General features: G+C 37.5%; 1 long non-coding RNA gene across 2 annotated transcripts; it reads left to right on the forward strand.

The window, feature by feature from the left end:
* Positions 1 to 201: 201 nt before the first annotated feature.
* LOC148216427 (uncharacterized) lies at positions 202 to 18,744 on the forward strand. 2 transcript variants are annotated; one of them, XR_015795379.1, is made up of 3 exons: positions 202 to 339; positions 2,694 to 2,813; positions 8,656 to 18,744. It is a non-coding gene; the product is annotated as an uncharacterized LOC148216427 (long non-coding RNA). The 2 variants fall into 2 exon arrangements; XR_015795380.1 differs by having other exon boundaries at positions 2,694 to 2,808.
* Positions 18,745 to 22,875: the final 4,131 nt, after the last annotated feature.

Genomic DNA, 22,875 nt, shown 5'->3' on the forward strand with positions numbered 1-22,875 from the left:
ATAAAAGCTTTACTGTGCCCTTGTCTCTTTCCTCACAGAGCCTACAAAAGAGAACGACATTCCATTCATCCTTTCACTGGGCCACTGTGGAATATTGAGCAATGCCATTTTGGCTTGGAGGAAAAAAAAGAAAAACATGGAAAGAGCTGGAAGCGGCACAAATAGGAATTCTCTCATTTCCCATGCTCACTGCCCAAAGATCTGTCACTGCTTGGGATGCATGCAAATGTTTTGCACTTTTACCACTTTGTCTCTGCTACCAAACTGCTTGGAAAACAGCACACATTCAGTATCAAAAGAAGGTTCAGCTTAACCTCGCTGCATCTCATGTGGTTAACTGTAAGTTATTTGCACAGCATCCACAGTGAGCTCTTTTGGGCCGTCGATTTAAGTGCCAGAGAAACTGGAGCCTTGGAAAATTTTTCCATGCACGCATCCAGTCAAGGTTTGGGTGAGTGAGTAGGAGGCTGAAAAATTGTAAGGCTGAAGGTTAATATTTAAACTGGCCTCAACCTTACTGATCTTTTAGAAGGTCCTGAAGGCATGGTTTTACCATCTGGCCTGGAGATGTGGTGGTGGTGGTGGTGGTGTGGAGCTCACAAAATGGCTGTACTGTTAGTGAGATTGATTGCACTCTCCCACAAATTTTGGTTTTTTTAATGATTTTATTGTTTTTATTGTTTTTAATGTTTTCATGGCCTTTTGTTGTTACAATTTTGGTTATTTTTATATTGTTTGTGTGTGTGTTTTTAACTCTGTAAGCTGCCCAGACTCATGTATGGGCAGCTATGTAAATTAAACAGGTAAATAAATAAATAAACACATGTATACATACAAACATAAACACACACACACACCTCTTAAGTAGCAATGCTGAACTTTCCCCAAAGCAACACAGCTGCTTAAATGATAGCATTCATTGTTGAACTGCTTGCCAAATCGGAAGTAAAAACAGTTATTATACATTAAAGGGGGAAAAAAAGAGTTCCAGGTAGTCCTGGTGATAAATAAGGCATTGAATAGAAATAGAGTTTTATCTAGAGAACTGGTGTTTCTTCATTAGCTATTAGTTTACAATAATATATCTTATTTCCAGCCAAAGATAGACATTAAGGAGGTAGATTTCTTCTACCACTCTCTCTTTGCCTTTGCTGTTAGGAATGAAATGCTCCTGGCATTACCAGTCAAAAGATACACAGTTTGTTCTTGCCTCAATAGTAAGAACTTAAAAGAATTCTCCACTGATCCTGCTGGAAACATGGTTGTGACTGCTGTTGTTGTTGTTTACTCCAGCAGCAAATATATTCCAGCATCTCACACCTTTCTAAGCCTCCCTATGAAGACTGCAGATCTTTTGCATTCTGGAATGCATTTCAGCTTAATAGGCCTTGTTCCTCCTTCCCACCTCAAAAGAAATGCCCAAAATGCTGGTGGATAGGAAGCCAAGAAGCTTTAGGGAATAAAGAAGGAATAAGGAGATAAATGGAGCTAGAAGATGAAAGTAAGAGAGACAAAATAGAAGAGAGATACAAGGATGCAACAGGAAGAATTCCTCTGTGTCATTGGTCTCTGTATGTGTGAATGCACAAAAGTACACCAAAATTATTTATTTATTACTACAGCTTAAAAGTCGCTCCACTTCCAGAGACTCTAAGCAGCATTCATTGTTAAGATCAGGTGTCAATCTGGGCAAAGAAGACAAAAGAGTGTCCCTCTATGTATGTAAGTGTATGTATCTGTCCACTGGAAAGAATGAGTATAGGTTATCCCCACCCTCCCCACTCCAAATTTTCATACACCCTTACTTTTAACCCATATGAAATAAAGGTCTGATGAATGAGGTTCAGCCAGTTTACTTACTGTAGCATGTTACCAATTTGCAATGCCCTTAACAACCCTAAACCTGTAATGGTATGTGGGAAAGACCTTGGGAGACTGGACAAAGAGATGCTGCCAAGGGAACAGTCAGATAAGAGGCAGCATAGCCCACAGCTGGATAGTGGGTGGGGCAAGAGGCTCAGAAGGGACCCTCCCTAGTTTCTTGGGCTGAAAAGGAGATGGGGTGGGGAGAATTGTACTTTAAGATTTGCAAGCTTCTGTTAATGCAGTTTTACAATAAAGTAGAATTAGCTCATCTAGTCACATTTCCTGTCTGTACTCCCTTGTAAGGCTGACAAATCCCCTTTTTAGAAAAGGCACAGAAATAACAAGGGTCATCTTTAAGTTGACATTTAAAACATTTTCTTTTAACACTTCTGCAATGAGCTCATTTTCAAAAGGATTATTGGGATGTTATGTTGATGACCAGCATGGATGAGTTCTGTCTCTCCCATATTAAGCCAAAATGTTACTATTTAGGGTGTGAGTCATTTGCAGAGAAAATCAAGCATTACCAATCTTTCCTTGTACCTCCCACCTCCAAAATCAGCCTTAGCAAAGGGTTTTCCCTACTTAATTTCATTACTATATACATCAATTTTGGATTGATAACACAACCTTAATTGTGTTATCAAGAGAGATAACAGAACAGAGCAACAGTTTACATAATAAAATGTGAATATACTCATATATCTATACCAGATATATGATACCAAATCCAGAAATAACAGCTATAATACTAACAAAAATGTATTAATACCTTGCCATGATGGAGGAATGTGGTCACATGACATGTCTGCACATCTGTCTTCCAGATGCTAACTATGATTGACAACTTGGAGGTCCTAGGTCTCTGAATTTGAAATGGACAACTCAAGAAATGCAAGATTTGATATGTGTCTGAAAAACTCACTGAATGAATGACTTCAGGTCAGGTACCTTCTCTCAAACCCATCCCTTTCATAGATTGTTTGGGGAAATGAAATTAAGGGAAAGGATACCATACAGTATACATCACTTTGAAGCTTTGAAGAAAAGGTGGGGAGGATGGGTAGATAGATGATAGACAGATGATAGATAGGACTGCCATATATAAGATATGATACATGACCACCATATTGCTATATAGCCTGAGAAGTATGAACAGTAGAAAGGTAAAACATGCTTCCATTTCCTCCCCACCCACCAAAGACCTTCCTATACAGCTTGGATGAAAAACTTTGATCCATTGATTAAATTCAATCAGAGCTTTGGGTTTCCCCAACTGGCCTCTTTGGGGCTTTGATGGTGGCCTTTCCACTTCCACAAACCATTAACCCTAGAAGAAGAGAAACAGGTTCTGACTCTGTCAGCTATCAACCTTAAATAACAATTGTCAAAGTTCTATGTTTGCCTTAACTTATTTACTGGAAAAGGTGACACCTGAAAGGTCTTCTCAGGAAAGGGGAGCTGGGGAGCTGCTGCTTCAGTGTGAAGCTCCTTAAAATACAACGTTACCAAGCTAACTAGCTTAGAACATGGGAAATCCTAATGAGAAAACATTTAAGCCCTCATGAAATCAGCTCATCCCTGGGAAGGTCCTGCCAAGGTCCAGCTCATCCCTGGGAAGGTCCTCAAGATAGGACTTTCTCAGAGTAGCACTCTTCTGAAGTAAATATTGTTGGCCACACAAAGTCCTGTTTTAATGAACTGAAAACAGTTTTGTTCACCTGACTCCTTGCAGAGTAATAACTACTCCAGGACTAAATTACTATTTTTAATCAATTTTGTTTTAAATGTTGCATTTCATTGTCTTTTATTCTTTTTTTTCCCCCCTTTTCAGCTGAGTTCTTTTTATCAAACCCATTTTACTGAAGTGTTACTTATGTATTGATTTCCCCCCCCCTATAATCTTTGGGAGGAAAACAGTGTCAAAATGAATAGTAATAACGATCTCTCCCATGGGCTGTAAATTGTCTGGTACAGCATTTGGAAAGGGTACTTTACGAAACATATGAGCAGACCAAAGGACCTGTGATGCATTGAGGCAGCCACATCTTTTGGAAGGCTCAGCACAGCTGTTTGGAAAGCTGTCCCCAATGATCTGTGTGTGTGTTTGTGCACACATCGCAACACTTCCTCTAGGACCACCAGTGAAGTCAAGTGGTTCTGCATGCTCCCACACATGCAAACAGTCAGAGAGAGTCTTCAGAGAAGCCACATGAGCTCTCCCTAGGTGTAACTGCTTTAACACTTTGAGACAGGTGCTTTGCTTGCAAAAATATGTTTTAGAAAGAACTTCTTGATGCTATTATGTTTGGGCATGAAAGCTGCTTCTGCCTTTTAAACACCTCTGTGTGATTTCCTCCTCACCATTTTGTATAGCCTTTTTATAGCACATTTTAATTTAAGAAAGCTGCAACCCACCAGCAATTTACTGAAATCAGAATATTTCAAATCAGTATATTTCATACAGCTCAACTGGTTCTCAGTTAGGCATCTTAGTATTCAGCAATCCTTATAATAGAATCCATATTAACTGCTGCATTATTGTGATGCAAAGAAGGTGTCACAGTAAAGATATGGTAGCTTGTCTACATTCACCTAATGAGTTTGTGAATACAGTGACATCTGAACTGAGGACATTTCATATCATCCCCTTAGGAATTATACTATGTAAGATTTAACATCAGCTCTTCACTTTAATTATTCTGGCTCAGATAAAGGGCTAACTCAGGTGCCCAGAACTTCTAAAGTTCTTCCAAATGAAGCCCCACCTGAGCACAATGTTTTGATTTATTGAAGTTCACATCAAGCCTTTTCTCCTTGAAAAGTAGGAATTCTGTACTTTTTCTAAAAGTGACAGACCATATTGTATACGTCCTTTTCTAGCTTTCCTTTCCTTCTCATCGTGGCATAATCAGAACACCAGAAACTCAATGGAATAGTGGTCTCACATCTGGAGCCTGAATGTTTATGTGCACATGAATCCCTACATAGACCACTGCTTAAATGGAAGACAAAGGGCATGATGGGTAACAGGGCAATGTGCAAAATACAACCAAAAGTTTGCCTCTGACTGGCATACTAATTATCTTTCAAAGCTGGGTCCTAAGAGGAAAAATAAATGCAATGGCGCCTGGATTTTGCAACCTTTCATTCATTCCAGTGACGTGGTGATTCTCACTGTTATTAATCCCATAAAATACAAATTAAAATATTCTTTTCCCTTTGTCCAATATCCAGAGATATTTCTTTGTCAACAGAATGTGATTGAAACCATTTATATGCAAAGATCATTGGCTTCATCAGAGGGGGAAAGAAACCAAAAGCCTTTTTTAATGTGTGTGTCTTTATTTCCCCCATAGGCAGAATGTCTTGCCAATATTGTGCATTCCCTCCTGCCCCACCTGGTTTTAAACTGAGAACCAGATGTGTGGAAGGAATAGTAAAATAGTCAGCATAAATATATTTGAAGCACTTTAAGTTGCCCCCCCCCCCCAGCAAATTCCAAATGAAAATTCAAATAACAGCCAAGCACTTATGTTTTGTTAGAGTGGGGAAAACTGTACTGAAAGCAGATAGAAAAAGATGGGGGGGGGTGAGGCCTAGAGGTATCCTGAATGTGCCAGTACATTGCATATATCTCCTAGATGCTGGGATGCAGGCAGCAGCACATGGCTTACAAAGTAGTTCATATATTTGATCTTAGCTTGCAATAGAATAGCTTAAGTATACTTGAAGTAAAACCAGGTTTTGGTTGAGCATGTAGCATGCTCATCAAAATGTGCTTAACTGACTGGTACTGTCCTTAACATTAGCATGGAATGGTGCATATGTACAGATATGGATAGACGTTCAGTGTCTTGCTAAAAACCATTATTTCAAAGTCTTGATTGACTGCCCAAGCCATGATGTGAAACAGATGTCAGTGTCTATGGGTCTGTATAGAGATGAGCATATGGAAGATCGTCTTGTGGAATGTTAAAGAAGTAAATGGTTGAGGGCATGAAAAAGGGAGGAAGGAAGGAAGGAAGGAAGGGGAAGGGGAAGAGGAAAGAATTTTGCATGCAGATAATGCCATGCTGTTGGCTGAGAACCCAAAAGAGTTGCAGATAACATTAGCTGTGTTATATAAATAAATGAGAAGTTTGGATCTGAATATTAATGTAGTAAAGATCAGTTGTGTATGACAGGGAAAACGAAGTGCCCACATTAAATATTACATATAAACAGGAATAGAATGTTCACTAAAATAGGGAAATGAATGGAGAAGTTATGCAAATGAGAAATAGTTTGGTGTAGTGGCTGGACAAAAAACAGGGAGACCATGTGGGTTGTTGTTGTGAGAAAAATAGAAGGAGGTAAGAGCACTACGTATGCCATCTTGGGTTGTACAAAATAAAGGTGGGAAATGATGATGATGATGATGATGATGCAACACCCCCAGTGAGGCACTACCTTGATGTGGCTGTGGGGCTTGTGTCCTGAAGAGGATGAGAGCTATGCCAGAGGTTCAACCATATTGGACCAGTCTCATCAAAGGAGCCAGATGAAAAGTGCCTCTCTCATAACAATATGGTGAGGCGTAACTTACAGAAACTTATACCGGATCAATCATTGTCCAGGTTAACAAGGACCGCACTAGATGTTCTAGTTCCTGGACATCTGGTGACAAGTCAGCTACAGGACTCAGGACTCTTGGCTGAGCAACCAGGGCCAGCAGCTACAGGACTACTGGAACAAAAGTTGTTTACTCACTGCAAATATATGAAGGCTGAAAATAATAAAATAATGATCTGCTATTACAAATCAAGTCCAATGAGAAGAGGATATCTGAAAAGAATGCACCAGTTCTGGAAAGAACAACATCCAGAATCAGAAATAATAGAACAGAGGCTAGCAGATCAATGTCGATTTATAATATGAAATAATGTATTAACAGAAGTAGAATTGGAAGAACTACAAAGGTCTACCCAGGACAAAGAAACTAAAGCATTTCCAGAAGAAGCTCAGACTGTAGAGGCAAACCGGGGGAGTCGCCAGTAGAGCCAGCATAACTATTGAATTGTTTTCATTCCCAAACCAGACACCCTGTCCTCTGCCTTCTCTTCAGAAAAAACAAAGCCCTCTAACTAAAAAAACAAAAAGAATTGAAACAAAGAATAACCGAGCATCTAGAACAGCACAAAAAGAACAGAATAAATTGCATTGCCTGCACTGAAGCTTGTTACAAAGAAATAGCTAGCACAAGTATTAAAATATGCCAATACCGTAATATCAAATATAACCACCAGCTCCCTTCAAGAAACAAAGCAACTAATGTACAGCAACATGACTGCAGTTATAACTGAATACCTTGGAGGCAAAATCAACAAACAAGAAAAAAAGCCAAACAGTGCACCACTAAAATGGAAGATCAGGTTGGAAAATAAGATCAGCCTACTAAGATCAGATGCAAGCAATCTAGAACATATGAAAGAAAAGAAACTGAAGAACAAGAAGACCAAAGGATACATGATCAAGAAGGATCGCCTAGAAACAAGGAAGATTAAGGAAGCACTGGAAATAATAAAGCAGCAAATAAGAGCCATAGCCAAGAAGATCAGCAAATACAAAGCTTGAATTGCACACTATAGGCAGAATCTCCCATTTCAGCTGAATCCGAAATGTTTCTACCAATCCATCAATGGAGAGACTGCATGAACCAATCAACACCTGACAAAGAAGAAACAATGCAGTTCTGGGACAAGCCAAAGAAATACAAGAATGTAGCTTGGGTAAAGGAGGTGGATAAGAATAAAAAAGAAGCTGAAATGAAAGAACTTGTAATAACAGCACAAATGGTGGAGAAAAGGGCAAGGACTAATTGGTCTGACCACGGATTGCATTGTTTTTGGTCTGACCAAGATGAACTGCATGGTTTTTGGTTGTAACATCTGACTGGTAGCACCCACTCATTGCCAAGCAGTTTAACAAGATACTCCAAGGAGGTAAAATTGAAGATTTGTTAACATCTGGCAAAACCTACCTGACAATGAAAGGTCCAACAAAAGGTACAGCACCAGGCAACTACAGGCCACATACATACTTACCAACAACTTTCAAATTCAACATTCAACTTTCAAAGAAATAGAATGACTGTGGCAAAAGAAAGCAAAGATAGCACCAATAGTAATAGGCATCTTGGGTGCAATCCCAAAACATCTGGAGCACCATATGAAGACCATCAGCATTGACAAAATCACCATCAGTCAATTGCAAAAGGCAGCTTTATTTGAAACAGCTTACATCCTGCAACAATACCTTCAACACCATCAAAGGACTTGATAGGTGGATAAAAATGCCAGATCTGGTCTAAATATCTGGCTGACTGTATGACCAACAATAATAAACAATATGGTAGTGGATTGTATGTGGTCTGTTGCAAGACATAAATATTTGTCACATGCTAGAGGAGGATGGATAATCAGAAGTAGTACAGATTACCATCATGTCCTAACTTCATCCATAGAGATGAATGCATGTAAAACAGGAGTAAGGAAGGTCTCACCATTGAAGAAAAATATCAGAAAAAAAGGAATCATAATAAAAGCAACCAAGACAGGGCAAGTTTGGAAGAGTCATTACCAGTATTACTACTCTCAACATCATGGGAAGAAATTATATTTTATCTAGTCTTTCTTGAATAGTTAAGAGCTAAATATGTTGTTGGTTAGAATATGTTTGCCTAATATATGTTAGTAGCTGCTGCTAGCTATTTGTTAAAGCATCTTTCTTTATTCTATTTGATTGTAGGAAAATAATATACTAAGAATATCAGAAGATCCTTGCTAGATCTATGCAGCCCTAACTCTAACCCTAACCCTGTGATTTGGAAGGGCTCTACAGTTCAACAATGATTCAAGTGAAGCACCCTTTCAAATCTGTTTTGTGAAGTAATGCAGTCTCTAACAGCGAGGCAAAGCTGTCACATTGCTGTATTTTGAGGGACCATCTACCCCAGCATAAACAAAAGTTTCTTCTGGTGACTGGAAATGCTGGCAAGCACTTCTAAAATGATGTGAAGCCCCTCCTTTAGGTGAATCATACCATCGCTGTGCCTGAAGAAGATGAATAGCACTGTTTTTGAAGTGAAATAGCACTGAGTGAAGTGCTATCACTCAGGCAAAGTTCACCTCACACAGTCTCCACTGCCTTGGAACAAAGATCCACCTAGTTCAGTGCCCTGTTTCTTTTAGAGTCAGTTCCACTCATTTATTTTTTCTGCTGTCCATGCCTAACAGTCATTTTATGGCTCTTTCAGTAGGAAAATTTTCCTCTTCCTGTCGTTGGTGCTTGCAGACTTCAGGATTCTTCTACTTATAGCGATGTGTAGTCCCATTTTTTTTCAGCATAGAAGAATTGAGTTCACTCTCTAGTAAATTATTTTTACATGTGCGCGCGCTCTCTCTCTCTCTCTCACACACAGACACACACACAGACACACACACACACACACACACAATTCCTAGTCCTTGAGGAAATGAAAATAGCATCTATTCACAAACACACTTAATTTTCATGGGGATTGTAATTCTCCTTGTTTGATGATGATCGCAGTGATTAGAGAAAGTAACACCCAGGAAGCTCAGTGAAAAGACTGCAACAATACCAAACATTTCAATCTAAGGACCAAGCCCTTTTCCTGTATTTTGTCTAGCCCTTGACTGGCAGAGTAAATGCTTGAATTTTGGAGAAGCAATTTAATTCACTGCTGATTGCCTCCGGTCTGAGTGCTGCAAAACGATCTCAAGCAACATCTGTTAATGTCAGCAGGAAAGCTTTTCTTATCCTAATTGTATCAAGGTAGGATGTGAAATGTATCAAATTGTTACATAAATTATAGCTGCCTTGCCAAATCCATCCATTATTCTGGACATCATTTAATGGTCATTTGCAAGACAGATGTTGTAATATACTTGAAATTTTTATTCATCAAGTATACTTAAATTTATTTGTTAAGAAAAATGCATGTGTGTGTATATTTCAAAAGTCATAAAGCAAGCTATAAACAACCATTCTACATTGGTTCTGGGAATTATCTGTTTATCTTTTTTCATTTATTGATCACAGAATAATCTGTGATAGAATAAATATTTTAAATTTAGATTCAGTGGATGTATATTCAAATAGGAAACCCATCTCATTTGCTGTTTCCTAGATGACCCACCAGTGTGCATCAGCTATGCAGTATAATATTTCATATCCTCCATTTCCACCAGTAGTAGAGTTTTCTAATGCAACTTCTACCTTCTATAAGAACTAATTTATTTTGCAGAGGTATAGGTCTGGGGAAATAAAGCATCTCTCTTTTATTCATAGGGATAAAATATTCAGATCAATTCATCTGATCAAGAATTTGTGTTTGTAAAGGAATTTCCACCATACAGTTCTTCTAGGGTCCAACAAGCTTTATGATATAATCAGAACAACTTAAAGAAAAATGTCATTGTCATCCTTTGAAGAATTTGAACTCTGGCATAAATAAATTTCTTGTGTGTTTGCATATAGTCTGTGCTTACCAAGACTGGCAAATTGTCACTAAAATCCTCCCCATTGAACATTGTCCTCACTGAGGAACATAGTTTGAAAATTTCTACATTGAAACTTTTAAAATAAATTTAGAGGACTGTAAGTCTGAGGGTATGTTTTCTTATGCTTCACATCTATCATCTCTATCTATCTATCATCTATCTATCTATCTATCTATCTATCTATCTATCTATCTATCTATCTATCTATCATCAGTAGTTTTAGACAGCCCCAATTTTAATGACTCTGGGTAGTATACATAAGGAATCCAAACAAAAAATATCTCCATACATTAAAACAATCCATACTCAAACAGACAACAGTCACAAACAATAAAAATTAAATGCATTGCAGAAACACTTTAGACCCCAAAGACCCCTTGAAATAAAATCATTTCACCATATGTAGGTGAACATGTTCTGTAAAGCAGGCTACTACCAGAAAAAGCTTTTTGTCCTTGTCCTACTTCTCTTAACCTCCTATAGCAAGGGCTACTCTGAGCAGTCCCTCCTTTGATGTTTGAAGTAGGCAGGTAGAATCATGTTTGGCAAGGAGTTCCCTGATGTATCCCAATGCTACATCAGAGAGGGTTTTACAAGTAATAATCAACACTTTGAATTGGGCTTGGAAGCCAACTGGCAGCCAGCACAGTAAATTCAATGTTAGTAATGGGTCTCCTTGAGTAGAAGTCTGGTGCTGTATTCTCTACAAGCTAAATATCAAAGGCAGTCCCACATTTAAATAGATGCTGTTTCCATTTCCTAAAGAACTAGGAATCCTCTCTCTCTGTCTCTCGAGAGAGAAAGAGAGAGCATGTAAAAATTATTTACTCACAATTGTGAGGTGATCAGGCATGAGTGACTGTCCCCAAGGAATCCTGGGCCAGGTAAGGCCACTATTGACACACCAGCTGAAATTGGGCAAAGACCTTTCCAGTCATGGCCTCCACCTGCTGATCCAACAGGAACTGTATGTCTAGGAGGAGGCCCATTTTGCTAATGAGAAAAACTATGGATATGAATATAGGAAGCTGGTATTTATAGACATAGAACCACTGTTTTTTGCTAGGGTTTAATATGAGCTTGCTTCCTCCCATCTAGACCTTAAAAACCTCCAGACACCCATTCAGGATCTCAGCAGCATCTCCAGCTTATTCTAGGTTGGTGGTGTATAGCTGATATCTCAAACCTATAGATGACCTCTCTCAGTAGCTTGATATAGATGTTAAATAGCATATGGAAACAGATTGATTCCTGTGTACCTTGCTTTAAAGCACTGAAGGGTTTGACTGCCATTCCCCTGCTATTACTTTCTGATATTGACACTCATGTAGGAGCAGAACCATTGTAAGACAGTGCCTCCAACTCGCAAACCCTGCAGGAGGTCCAGAGAATATGACTGATGGCACTGGAAGCTACAGTGTGAGCCAAAAAAGGGGCACATACCCCCATCCAGGTCCTGATGAAAGTTAATTACCAGAGCAACTAATGCTATTTCTGTCTCATGGCCAGGCCTGACCCCTAACTGAAAAGGATCCAGATAATCCACTTCCTCTAGTATCCATTATAATTGAGTCCCTACTAACTGCTCAGTAAGGTAGGAAAGTGGTGAGACTTATCAAAGATGGTGGATTAAAGGGTGCCTTCTTTAAGAAAGGATTCACTATGTTTGCTTCAAAGCAGGAAGCATCAAACCACCTTCAAAAAAGCATTTATAACCTTTCAAATCCAGCTGCACATGCCTTCCCAGCCATCTGAAGGAGCCAGGAGGGGTATGAATCTAGATCAGAGACTGTGCTGCTGAAATCATACTTCTGAGGATCCTACTCACTTCACCAGGTTGCACAAGCTTAAAAGAATCCCAAACTGAAATGCAAGATACTACCTCAATCACTTCACTTGGCTCTGCCCAAGTGGCATCCAAACCAGAGCAGATACAAGTGAATTTATCTGCAAAGAAACCCACAACTCATCCAGTCAGCCTAGCGGTGTCTTATTTCACCCATTCTTTCCAAAAAAAGGTCTAGGTTATTCTGAACATCAGGCAAGAATCTACATTCTCTGTGCAAGAAGCATAGAGAAGGATGTAAAATGAATGCTTTCCTTTCTATGAAGGTCAGAAATTCCTATGACTTGAAATATTCTCCATATAAGAGACAGAAGAAAGAAATTTTGCAAATATTATTAGAGTTTTTTGTAAATTATAAATATTAATAACTGGGATATTGCAGTTGTCTGTTTTTGTGAACTGTTCTTCACAAATAAATATTATTAAGCATCACAGTATGAAAAAAAAAACATAAATTTTAGGAATATGCAAGGAACAAAAATATAATAAACATGAAACAAACCTATCATATTTATATTCACACTTTCATAAACTTCTAGCAATATTCTTTATTTAGATGTTACATTATTCAGTTGACTTAAATGAATGTTTGCATCAAACAGAACTGAATGAACTTTAATGCATTGTGGAAAGAAAAAAATGTTTGCCTGCGGAAACACATTCTGTTTCTGTGAGCGTGTTCCATTCAATAAATTTCAATGAACTAAATATTCCCAGGATTGGATAGATTCATCCATGTGACTAATCATTAAGAAGAAAGCAATCACAGCCAGCACTGACACTGAATAGGACTGAAAACAGAATGAAAGGAAATTGGTACTTTCTATCTACATATAAAATATACAGGACAACAAAAAAAGGTAAAAGAAAATTGGTTTCCTAAATCTAAATGGTAAAAAGCCACTTTAAAAAAGGAAATGGTTGATTTGGCTAAAGGTGAAGTGAACTAAGAGATGCACATTATAACCAGTACCTACTAGCAAAAGAAACTAGCAGGAATGTAAAAATCCTCCATGTTCTGTAATGAGAAAACATTCCTTCATCTTGGAATAATGATGCAATGAACTATATAAAGGCATATTGGCATGGTCTAAAAGTGTGTTCTATGCCCAGATGTATGAATCTAGTCATTGGCCCCTTGACCTTGGTCATGCTACATTTTGCTCTTCAGCAGTTCCTGTAGAGAAACCTTTGCAGAGCAGATTTTCTGTGGCTCTCCTGCTGTGGCCTCTTGCAGACCCAAGAGTTCATGCAAGGTCCATCTGGTAGGTAAATATTAAGGTAACCTAAAGGTTGTCCATGTAGGTGTAGCATATGCATGTGGTATCTCCTTATGTCAGATAGATGAGGTATCACAAACACAGTACTATAGTCCTCTCATATTTTTAGGAAGTTTGATGTCATGTTGCCTTAGGGCAAAATAACCAGATATGCCCTGTACTTTTTAATCAGAGCAAATAAGTGACTTCTGCAAAATTATAGCATTTAGGCTTAGAGAAAGAAAAAGAAAGAAAAAAGTCCGCTCTGGATTCATGTGGGAATGAATTTGAAATTTCATTTTCAGTGGAATCTGTAGTAGAATGACCACCAGAATCTAGTGAAGTCAAGCTAGTATTCAACCTCCCCTTTAAAATATATAGGGGCAAGAATATAAGAATTTCCATTATGAGGGTGGATATACCTTGTGTGTTCACTAGTGCTTTCTTCTCACAGAGCTTCTTCGAATACCCAAGTAATCAAGAAATGTCATGTGGTCCCACAGAAGTTCCATGAATGCTGCAGAAGCCTCTGAATGCCTAACGATTTTAACAGTTAAAGGAAAAAACCAGTGGAGGGCACACATACAGTCAACTTGTATTCTAAACAAATTCCAGCACCCTAAACTGCCCAGAATTTCTGGTAATCAGTGGCTTATAAATGTAATATATTATTATTATTATTATTAATGGTTGCACAGGCAGCCAGCTGTTTAGCCTGGATTTGGCATTTTTATCCATCTATTGAGTCCTTCCCAAGGACCTATAATAGGCAGATGTTGGTTGTGTTAAAGGTATCATCGCAGGACATAAGCAGTTCCCAGCAAAGCTGCCTTTTCCAATTGACTTATGGTGATTTTGTCAATGCCAATGGTGTTCAATTTGCAGTTGAAAGAGCTCCATATTTGCAGTTCTTTGTATTTTGTGATTTTTTCCCAGTTTTTTTCTCTTCCCTTCTGCTGTCTCCAGGTATTGCAATGTCCACTATCCAGCTTTTTTGTCTTTCTTATCAACAATTGTTAAGTCTGGGGTGTTGTGTGGCAGGTGCTTGTTTGTTTGAATTCTAAAGTCCCAGAGCACTTTGGGTTCTTCATTTTCTATTACTTTGTCTGTTTTGTGGTCCCACCAGTTCTTTCTTGAAGTCAAATGGCATTTCTTGCAGATATTCCAATGCACCATTGTTGCTACTTTGTCATGCCATTGTTTGTAGTTAGTCTGTGTGATCTTGCAGCAGCTGACTAAGTGGTCCACTGTTTCTTCAGCTTCTTTGCAAGGCGGCATTTGCTGTCTGTTGCTGTCTTCTCAATTCTGGCTTTGTATACTCTTAAGGCTTGGTCTTGGGCAGCCAGAATTAGCTGCTCTGTCTTTCTTCAACTTTCTTGCTCTTAGCCATTGCCAGTTCTTGTTGTTATCTGTTTCTCCTGCTAGTTTGTGTGTGTGTGTGTGTACTGGTCATGTAATACTTTACCTTGCCATGTCTCTTTTCTATTCTTCATTTGTCTTTCTTGTAAGCTAGTCTGGACTCTTCAGTATTCAGTAAGCCTTCATAGTATACTAGCTTCAGTGCACCTTCTTCCTGTCCTTCAGATATTCTTCTAATGTCCTTTTTTCTTCTTCAACTGTCTGGTGTACTTGCAACATTCCATGCCCACCAATGCTGCTTGGTAAGTAGAGTCTGTCAACATCACTGTGTGGATGAAGGTTGATTGTCATTATTTTTCTGATCTTCCTATCCTGGGCTTCTAGTTCTGCTTGACTCCAGTCCATTATTCCAGTGGTGTATCTAATAACTGGAATTGCCCAGGTCTTAATTACCTTGATATTTCCTCCACTGAGTTTGGACTTTAAGATCTTCTTTGCTCTTTGCTCTTATGATGTATTCACTCCTAACCTTCTTCTTGATTTCAATGTGCTTGATGTTGTCAGCTTGAAGGATATAGTATTTGTAGTGATCTTCTTCATCCAGACTCTTGGTGTTATTTCTATAGGACATCTTGATTCCTTCAGTTTTCAGTATCTTCCCCATTGATGGTAAGGGTGGAACATTTGTCCAGTCCAAACTCCAGTGCAATTTCTTGGCTGTATATTGAGACAGTGTTGAGCAGTGATTCTATTTCAGACGGTGTTTTTCCATACAGCTTCAGATCATCCATGTAAAGAAGGTGGCATAGCTTGGCAGATGTTTATGATGTTTGGTAGCCATGGCTTGACTTGTTTAATACTGTTGACAGAGGAACCAATGCCATGACAAACAGTAGCGGTGATAGTGAGTCTCCTTGAAAGATTCCTCTCTTGATATTAACCTCTCCCAGTCTATCACTATTGACCAGCAACTGTGTCTTCCACTGTGCCATTGATCTTTTCACAAAGCTTCTGATGTTTCTACTGACTCCTCTTATGTCTAGGCACTTGATTATCCAGTCATGTGGCAGGGAGTCGAATGCCTTTTTGTAATCAATCCAAGCTACATTCAAGTTGGTCTTCCTTCTCTTACAGTTTTCCAAAATCATCTTGCCAATTAACAGCTGATCTTTTGTTCCTCTGCTGTCTGTGTTATTATTGTTGTTGTTGTTGTTGGTCACACAGTCAGCCAGATGTTTAGACTGGATTTGGCATTTTTATCCACCTATTGAGTCCTTCCTAAGACCTGGAATAGGCAGATATTGCTGTTTGATGGTGTTGAAGGTATTGTCGCAGGATATTATTATTATTATTATTGTTGTTGTTGTTGTTGTTGTTGTTGTTGTTGTTGTTATTAGGTCCATCAGGTTTTTTTTCAATGATATCATGGAAAATTCTGTGGGAAAAAATACCAAACTAGAAATCTGTTAAATAAAATGGGCAACACATCTGAGGAAACTTTTACTAATCAACACATTTATTGGTTGATTGACTTGTATTTCTACTCCCCATTTTTTTTCAACAATTACACACTCTTCAACACATCCTAAGCTATACTATGTCATGACACAAAGTTCTGCATTGTTTCTTCTGCTTTGCGTTGATTCGAAATTGCTGAACCTTGCCCTGTTGTACCCCAATAGCCAGCAAGATGGTCCTGTGAAGATCTCAGATCCACAACATCATGCAATAACCCCTTCCTGTTTCTGTTTTCAGCAACTCCTACAGTACATAGAGCCATACTGCCTTGAACACTAATATATAACTGTCAGTTATATCTTATCTTCCATCCAGGAAGTATATAGAATTCCATGTTCCCAACTATTTTCCCATCTAAGCACTTAACCAGGCCCAATCTAGTACATCCATAAATCTGTTTCTACTGTGATAAATCTTTGGTAAGTGTATCTTTTAATATGGTTTGTCTAATATAAGATAAGATGTAGTAACATTATGATAACCCTTTAAAAGGAGTAAGCAATTGTGCATTGCTGTTATTATTATTTATTTATGATCGTTCATTAATGTTATTGTTTTTGCAAAACACCCTGGGAGCGCTATTAAATCTATAAAATATGTAAAGATAATCTCTTTTTGTTTTTAACTGTTCAGTTATGTACAACCCAACTTTTTACATAATTTTTGATATAGCAAGCGACCGAATATGATAATAGGGTAAAAACTTCATAAGAAAACAATGTAGTAAAAATAGCACCAGGCAACATAAAGTCAACAGATCTGCTGCCAGTAGAAATAAAGGACAACAAGAGATTTCTCCAAGGGCATAATTAGTGCTATTAAAAGCATAAGAGAATCAGGGGGTTTCTTCTACTAAGAATTGTAGGTCTAAAATTATGATGCTATCCCGAAGAAGTACTTCTTTTATTAATCACCTATGAAACCATTAGAAATCCAAGACACTGAACTGCTGAGAAGCTACACAAGGGAGAATGTGGTCTTTTTATCATACTGTCTTTGTATGGCTTGAAAAACAAAGCTAACTGCTAGCTAAATCTGAAAAGAAACTAGCAGCTAATGCTGCTCTTCTCATTATACCATAATGGTCTCATGATGTCCAATTTCTGATCACTGCATTCTGCATAAGTTGAAATGTTATTCATGTGGGACATCACAAGGCATAAATATCTATGAGGAGTTCATCTCTCTCTAGGAGTGTATACAGTTGATGCACTAGATGAAGGTAATGTCAGTAGCTTGAACAACTTGAATCAGTTGAGTTTTCAGAACACTTGATCAGCAGAGACCTGATGGAAGAGTGAAGTCTTATCCCAAACCACTAGATTGATCCTTCAGAAATTCAATACTTCTGACCTTCAGTTTGTTAGCCTTCTGGGTGACCATTCCTTTTTACTGAAATTCTTTACTGTCTCACCTAGTGCAAACTCTTTTGGTTTCCAGGCATAAAATGAAAAAAAATGTTATGTTTTTGCTTGCTTTATTTAGCTGTTTTTGAATCATTTCTCTCTCTTTTAATTGCCTGATGTGTGTGTGTGTGTGGGGGGAGATAATTGTGTCTTTTAATTATGGTTAAATGATGGATGTTTAATTATCTTGTTTGCTGTTTTGAAGTAGACGCATGGAACTACTTCAACATCATTACCAAAGAACACTACATGAGCCCATACAGGTAGTCACCAGGAGTTGAGCCCAACCTGAAGGAATCTTTTTCTTGTTACTTTAAATCATTACAGTCTCTGCATGTATGTATATGTATATAGAGGTTTGGTATAGATAAGCAATAAAGCTGAGTGTCATCAACACTAATAGTACACAACTTAACCCATCCACATTAATAGATAAATAGCATGTAGATGATTTTTTATAGCCATAAAAAAGCAAGTACACAAGTCACATAAAACATTTTAACAAAGTGGAGATTAGAACGAAATGCCTGATTTGTCCAATATTTGGGTTCTTATTTCAATGGAAAATATTATCAGATCAGGTTATTTCCTAACAAAGTAAGTCCAATGAATTTCTTTCAGATCTGTTCTTTCTAGTACAGGGTATCCTTCCTAGCCTTTCTTTAAGCACAAATATTGTGTATATTGCTACCAAACTTCAATCTGCAAAGGTTTTTTTTTTTTAATTACAAAAGTAATTCCAATGTTCTTAGATTCCTGTTAGTTTTTCTTGGTTTCATTACTATGTTCATTTTGTTATTCATGTATGTTTATTGATTTGGAAGATTTCTTGAAAAACGTGATTAAAATTATTTGCCTTAAAGAGTGAATGAAGTAATAGCATGTAAATTCTCATTTACCCATATATGAGAAGTTCACATTTCTCTCCCTCCCCCTCCCCAACTTCTCTCCCTCTCTCTTTTTCTTTCATAACTAGTGGTGTTTGGAACAACTGACTTTGAATCATATGATGGAATATGATGGAATATTACTTATAGTAGTCCTTATTTTTAAAGGAGTTCTAATGCTGCAAGTATGGATTGACAGCAGGTAACACAAACTGAAACTAAGCCATGCCTATATAGGACATCACAACCTAACAAAAGCTAATTAATGCTGGGAGTAAAGCTAAAATACCAATACTCGACTGAATCCAGCTATATTGTTCCATGCATGATAATGGTGTACTTTTTCAAAATACAGTAGACTAATGAAAGAGAAAAAGACATTCTGCTAATTCCTCCTCCTTCTCCTTTTCTCTGAAAATCCATCTGAAGAGTTGGGAGATATTCAAGAACAGTATAGTGGTTTCTGAGATATCTGCAAGGGAAAAGAGAGTGAGTGAAAATGCCTTTTCCTTCTCTTCTATCAGTGTCTTATAGAACAAATTCATTCTGTAAATATCATAACCCTTTTGGCCCCCACCCTTATTATATATATATATATATATATATATATAAATATATATATATATATATAGTCATTCCTGTATATAGCAGAATAAGAGGTTTCTGTGGATAAATGGCTCAATTAAACTGCAGTCCAATGGACTTAAGGAGGTCATCCTAGGGACCACCTCCTAAAACCACAGAGAAAAGACAAATCTCAGAAGGAGAAATCTTACATTGAACAAACCTCCATTCCACCTCCAGGGGATCTGCAGCTCTCTTAAATGGTAAAATTGTTTTGCCTATCTTTATAGTAAGATAACATTATCTCCTCTAGTCTTCTCATTTGTACAATCAATTTTCTAAATCAATGATTCTCAGACTGTCCATCGTGTGGCCTGCACAGCCTCCCCACATTCACTGTCAATCTGCTAACAAGGTCAGACCTTCACCTCTGCTTCCTCACATAGGCCACAGCTGAACTGGTACATGAAAAGTGGATAAAAATTGGTCCACTGAAGCATACAAGTGATAATAGCAACAAGGGAACTAAGATTCAGGAAACTGAAGGTCTTGAATACAATAACTGACTCACATGTGCTGGGTTAAATGGAACTGTGATCTTGTGCAAGAAACCCCAAAATAAAAGAGCAAATAGTAAATGTGGCAATTATCTAAAATGTGATTTTATTAGGCTGGTGATCCATTCACTTCTAGCTCTTTAGTTCTCTGAGATTTCTATTGAAGAACATGGTTTATGATTAATGTTTATGTTTTCTAAGAGTTAATGTCATTATGTCATGGGGAACATTAAATAATTAAAGTGGTAAATGCATACTTAAGTTTGGTTAAAGTTTTAGTACTAAAATTAGTTGGACCTCTGAAAGTGGAGACAGTGGATAGGCACAAAATTGAAATGACAATGATCTTATTCACCAAAATACATTGTATTTTTAAAGATGAAAATGTACAGAGAGGTTTTTGTTTTTAATTGTGCAGTCTGCACATTTCTGAATGCTTTTCAAATGGTCATTTAGTGGTCCACAGTTTCAGAAAGTTTGGGAATAAAACTTCCAAATAATTTTTTATTCTGCTATCCCTTATTCAGTATTTTCTCTATATCTTTTCTTGAAATTGGTCACTGTAATGTTTAGTACAGAATACCCAAGAAAGATAAAAGGCTCACTCACTATGGGATTATTTTGGGAGGTGGAAAAGGTTTATATTTCTGTTGGTGAGTGACTGCCACATCTGCAATTCGTATTAGAAATGAAATATCTGAACTTCCCGTTTCTAATATATAATACGCTGGAAACTCTATCCAGAAACATTTCCACAATTATCTGAGTTCAAAATATTCACATCTCAGAAGCCAACAAAACTCTCTTTTGCAAAGCAGATCAGAATGAAATTTCCTGCTTTGATAAAAAAGTGGTAAAAAAAAAAATCTAATCTTTTTCAGCACACATTTCTGGAGAGCTATATTAAATTGCATGGCTTTGGTCTGAAATTTTAAAACTCAACTTATCCTACAAAACAGATTCTGATGTGCAAAACAACAGTTCTGAACCATGAAACAAGACAAATGCAATGAGTTTTGTCAGTTCTTTTATACATATATAAAGAAATAAGAGATAAAATGTGTCATCTGTTTATAATACGCAATATAACAGAGAAAGGGGGGGGGGAGGAATGTTTTTAAGCAAATAATGCCTTTCAGGCAAAGTCATTAATTCCACATAAAATGGAGTCAATTATTTTTCATCACACTTTAAGACTTTTTTTTTCTCCAATAAAAATAATTTAATAGTTCTGTATTGTTTTACAACTTCCATTCCCTCCCATGCAAGTTTTATATGATTTTGTCTTCATGCCACAAACAGACACTTCAGTTAGCCTGTTTGCACTACTTTATACACATTTAGGAAAGACAGTTCAGCCAGCTGGTATCCCATGTCAATAGCTGTTGATGAAAAACAGGTCCATATGTTTGGGAAGTATGATGAATGGACATTCATACTGGCTTCTTGCTAATGAGCCATCAGGAAAATATTTCATTTTCTGATTTATTTAAAACAACAACAACAACAAAAACCAATCCCAAATCTTGTTGTAACAGGATCTTTTTCTTAATTCCTCGATGTCAATGGCTGAAGTTAATCCTTTAGACTTAGGAAAGTTAACCGTAAAAAAAGAAAAATCCTTTGCATTGAGTTCTTTGGTCTCCTTTACAATCCACATAATCAAAAGCTTCCTCTTATGATATTTGAAATCCATAATCACTGTTGACAGTGAGGCGCTCAAATTAAATTATATATTGGCCCCTTAATAAAACACAGCTGAGATGGAGTGAAATTAGCACAAAGAAAGGACGAGGGCAATTTGTATAGTGCAAGATTGGGTTTCAGAATACTTCCTGTACTGTCAGTCTTCAGCTTTTCCCACAAAGGAATAAACAGTTGTGCTTTGGGCTTAGGGCCAAATTAGACAATAAACACGGGCTGCCACCATATCCAGCAGTGACGTATCAATAGCAGTGACGTATCTAGTTCCCTTTTCTGTAAAGTCTAATAAAATGCATTTCCTGCTGGTCCTCCCCTCTGCCTTGTTCAGTTGCATGATCTGGAGGTAGGCAGCAGGGCCAGGTAAAAATGCATGGGTTCCAGAGCCTCCCCTTTCTTGTATTTAAGATGACCAAACAGAAGTTGAATCTTATGGTCAATAGACCAGTGTCTTCCACCGAAGCTCAGTCTGTTAGGTTGGTGGTAGAAAGCTGCATGCGACCCATTCTGCCTTCAAAATCCGGATCTTCCAGGGATTTTGTTCCTCAGATGACCATCTCATTCTGCCTTATGGAAGAAATAGCCCTGGGGTAGGGTATCAAGCAGGAAAAAAAAAAAAGTACTGTTAGTAGCAAGCACACCCAAGGCTTTGGGTTGTAATGCAGGTTCATTTCAAACAGTTGATGAAAAGACAAGGATGGCAGTGCCAGTGAGATTTTTACAGCAAAGGAGGAGGCCAGACAGGCGTCCATTTCTTCATTTATTCTACCTCACATTTTATGGCCCCTTCAATAATGGGTGATAAAGTATTTCTATAATTTGACAGGTTGATTCAGATGAACAACCTGCTGCACAGAGAAACAGCTTTATCTCATCGTAGTTTGGTAATAAGTATGGCTTTAATGTGTGGGCTTTTCTGGAAGTGATGCTTAATAGCAGATGGGAAAGGAAACCTTACAGCCCTGGAGAGAGGGTAAAATATAAATGTACTTATAACTGCTGTTAAGATCAGAAACCACTTCTTACTTTTTTCTTTTTCTTTTTCTTTTTCTTTTTCTTTCTTTTCTATTTCTATTTCTTTTCTTTTTTCACGTTCTTATTACTTTTCCGTATTCTTTTCTTCATTTCAAAATTTATATTGTTTTTATTCTGTTGAAAACTTCTTTAATAAATGTGGGAAAGGAAACCTTACAAGCATTTTAAAATAGACATTAATACATAGAAGCCCCATATGTACGTTTGTGGGTTTGTTTGTTTTTTAATCTAGTACACTTAGATTAAAAAACTTATCCTGCCTTTCTTCCAAAGGGTTTTTAAAAGATTATATTTATTATTTATAAATTTA

The sequence above is a fragment of the Python bivittatus genome, unplaced genomic scaffold, assembly GCF_059951505.1.
Source record: "Python bivittatus isolate LINGU-HERP-01145 unplaced genomic scaffold, Pbiv_v1 ctg000060_np1212, whole genome shotgun sequence".
Taxonomy (NCBI): Eukaryota; Metazoa; Chordata; class Lepidosauria; order Squamata; family Pythonidae; genus Python; species Python bivittatus.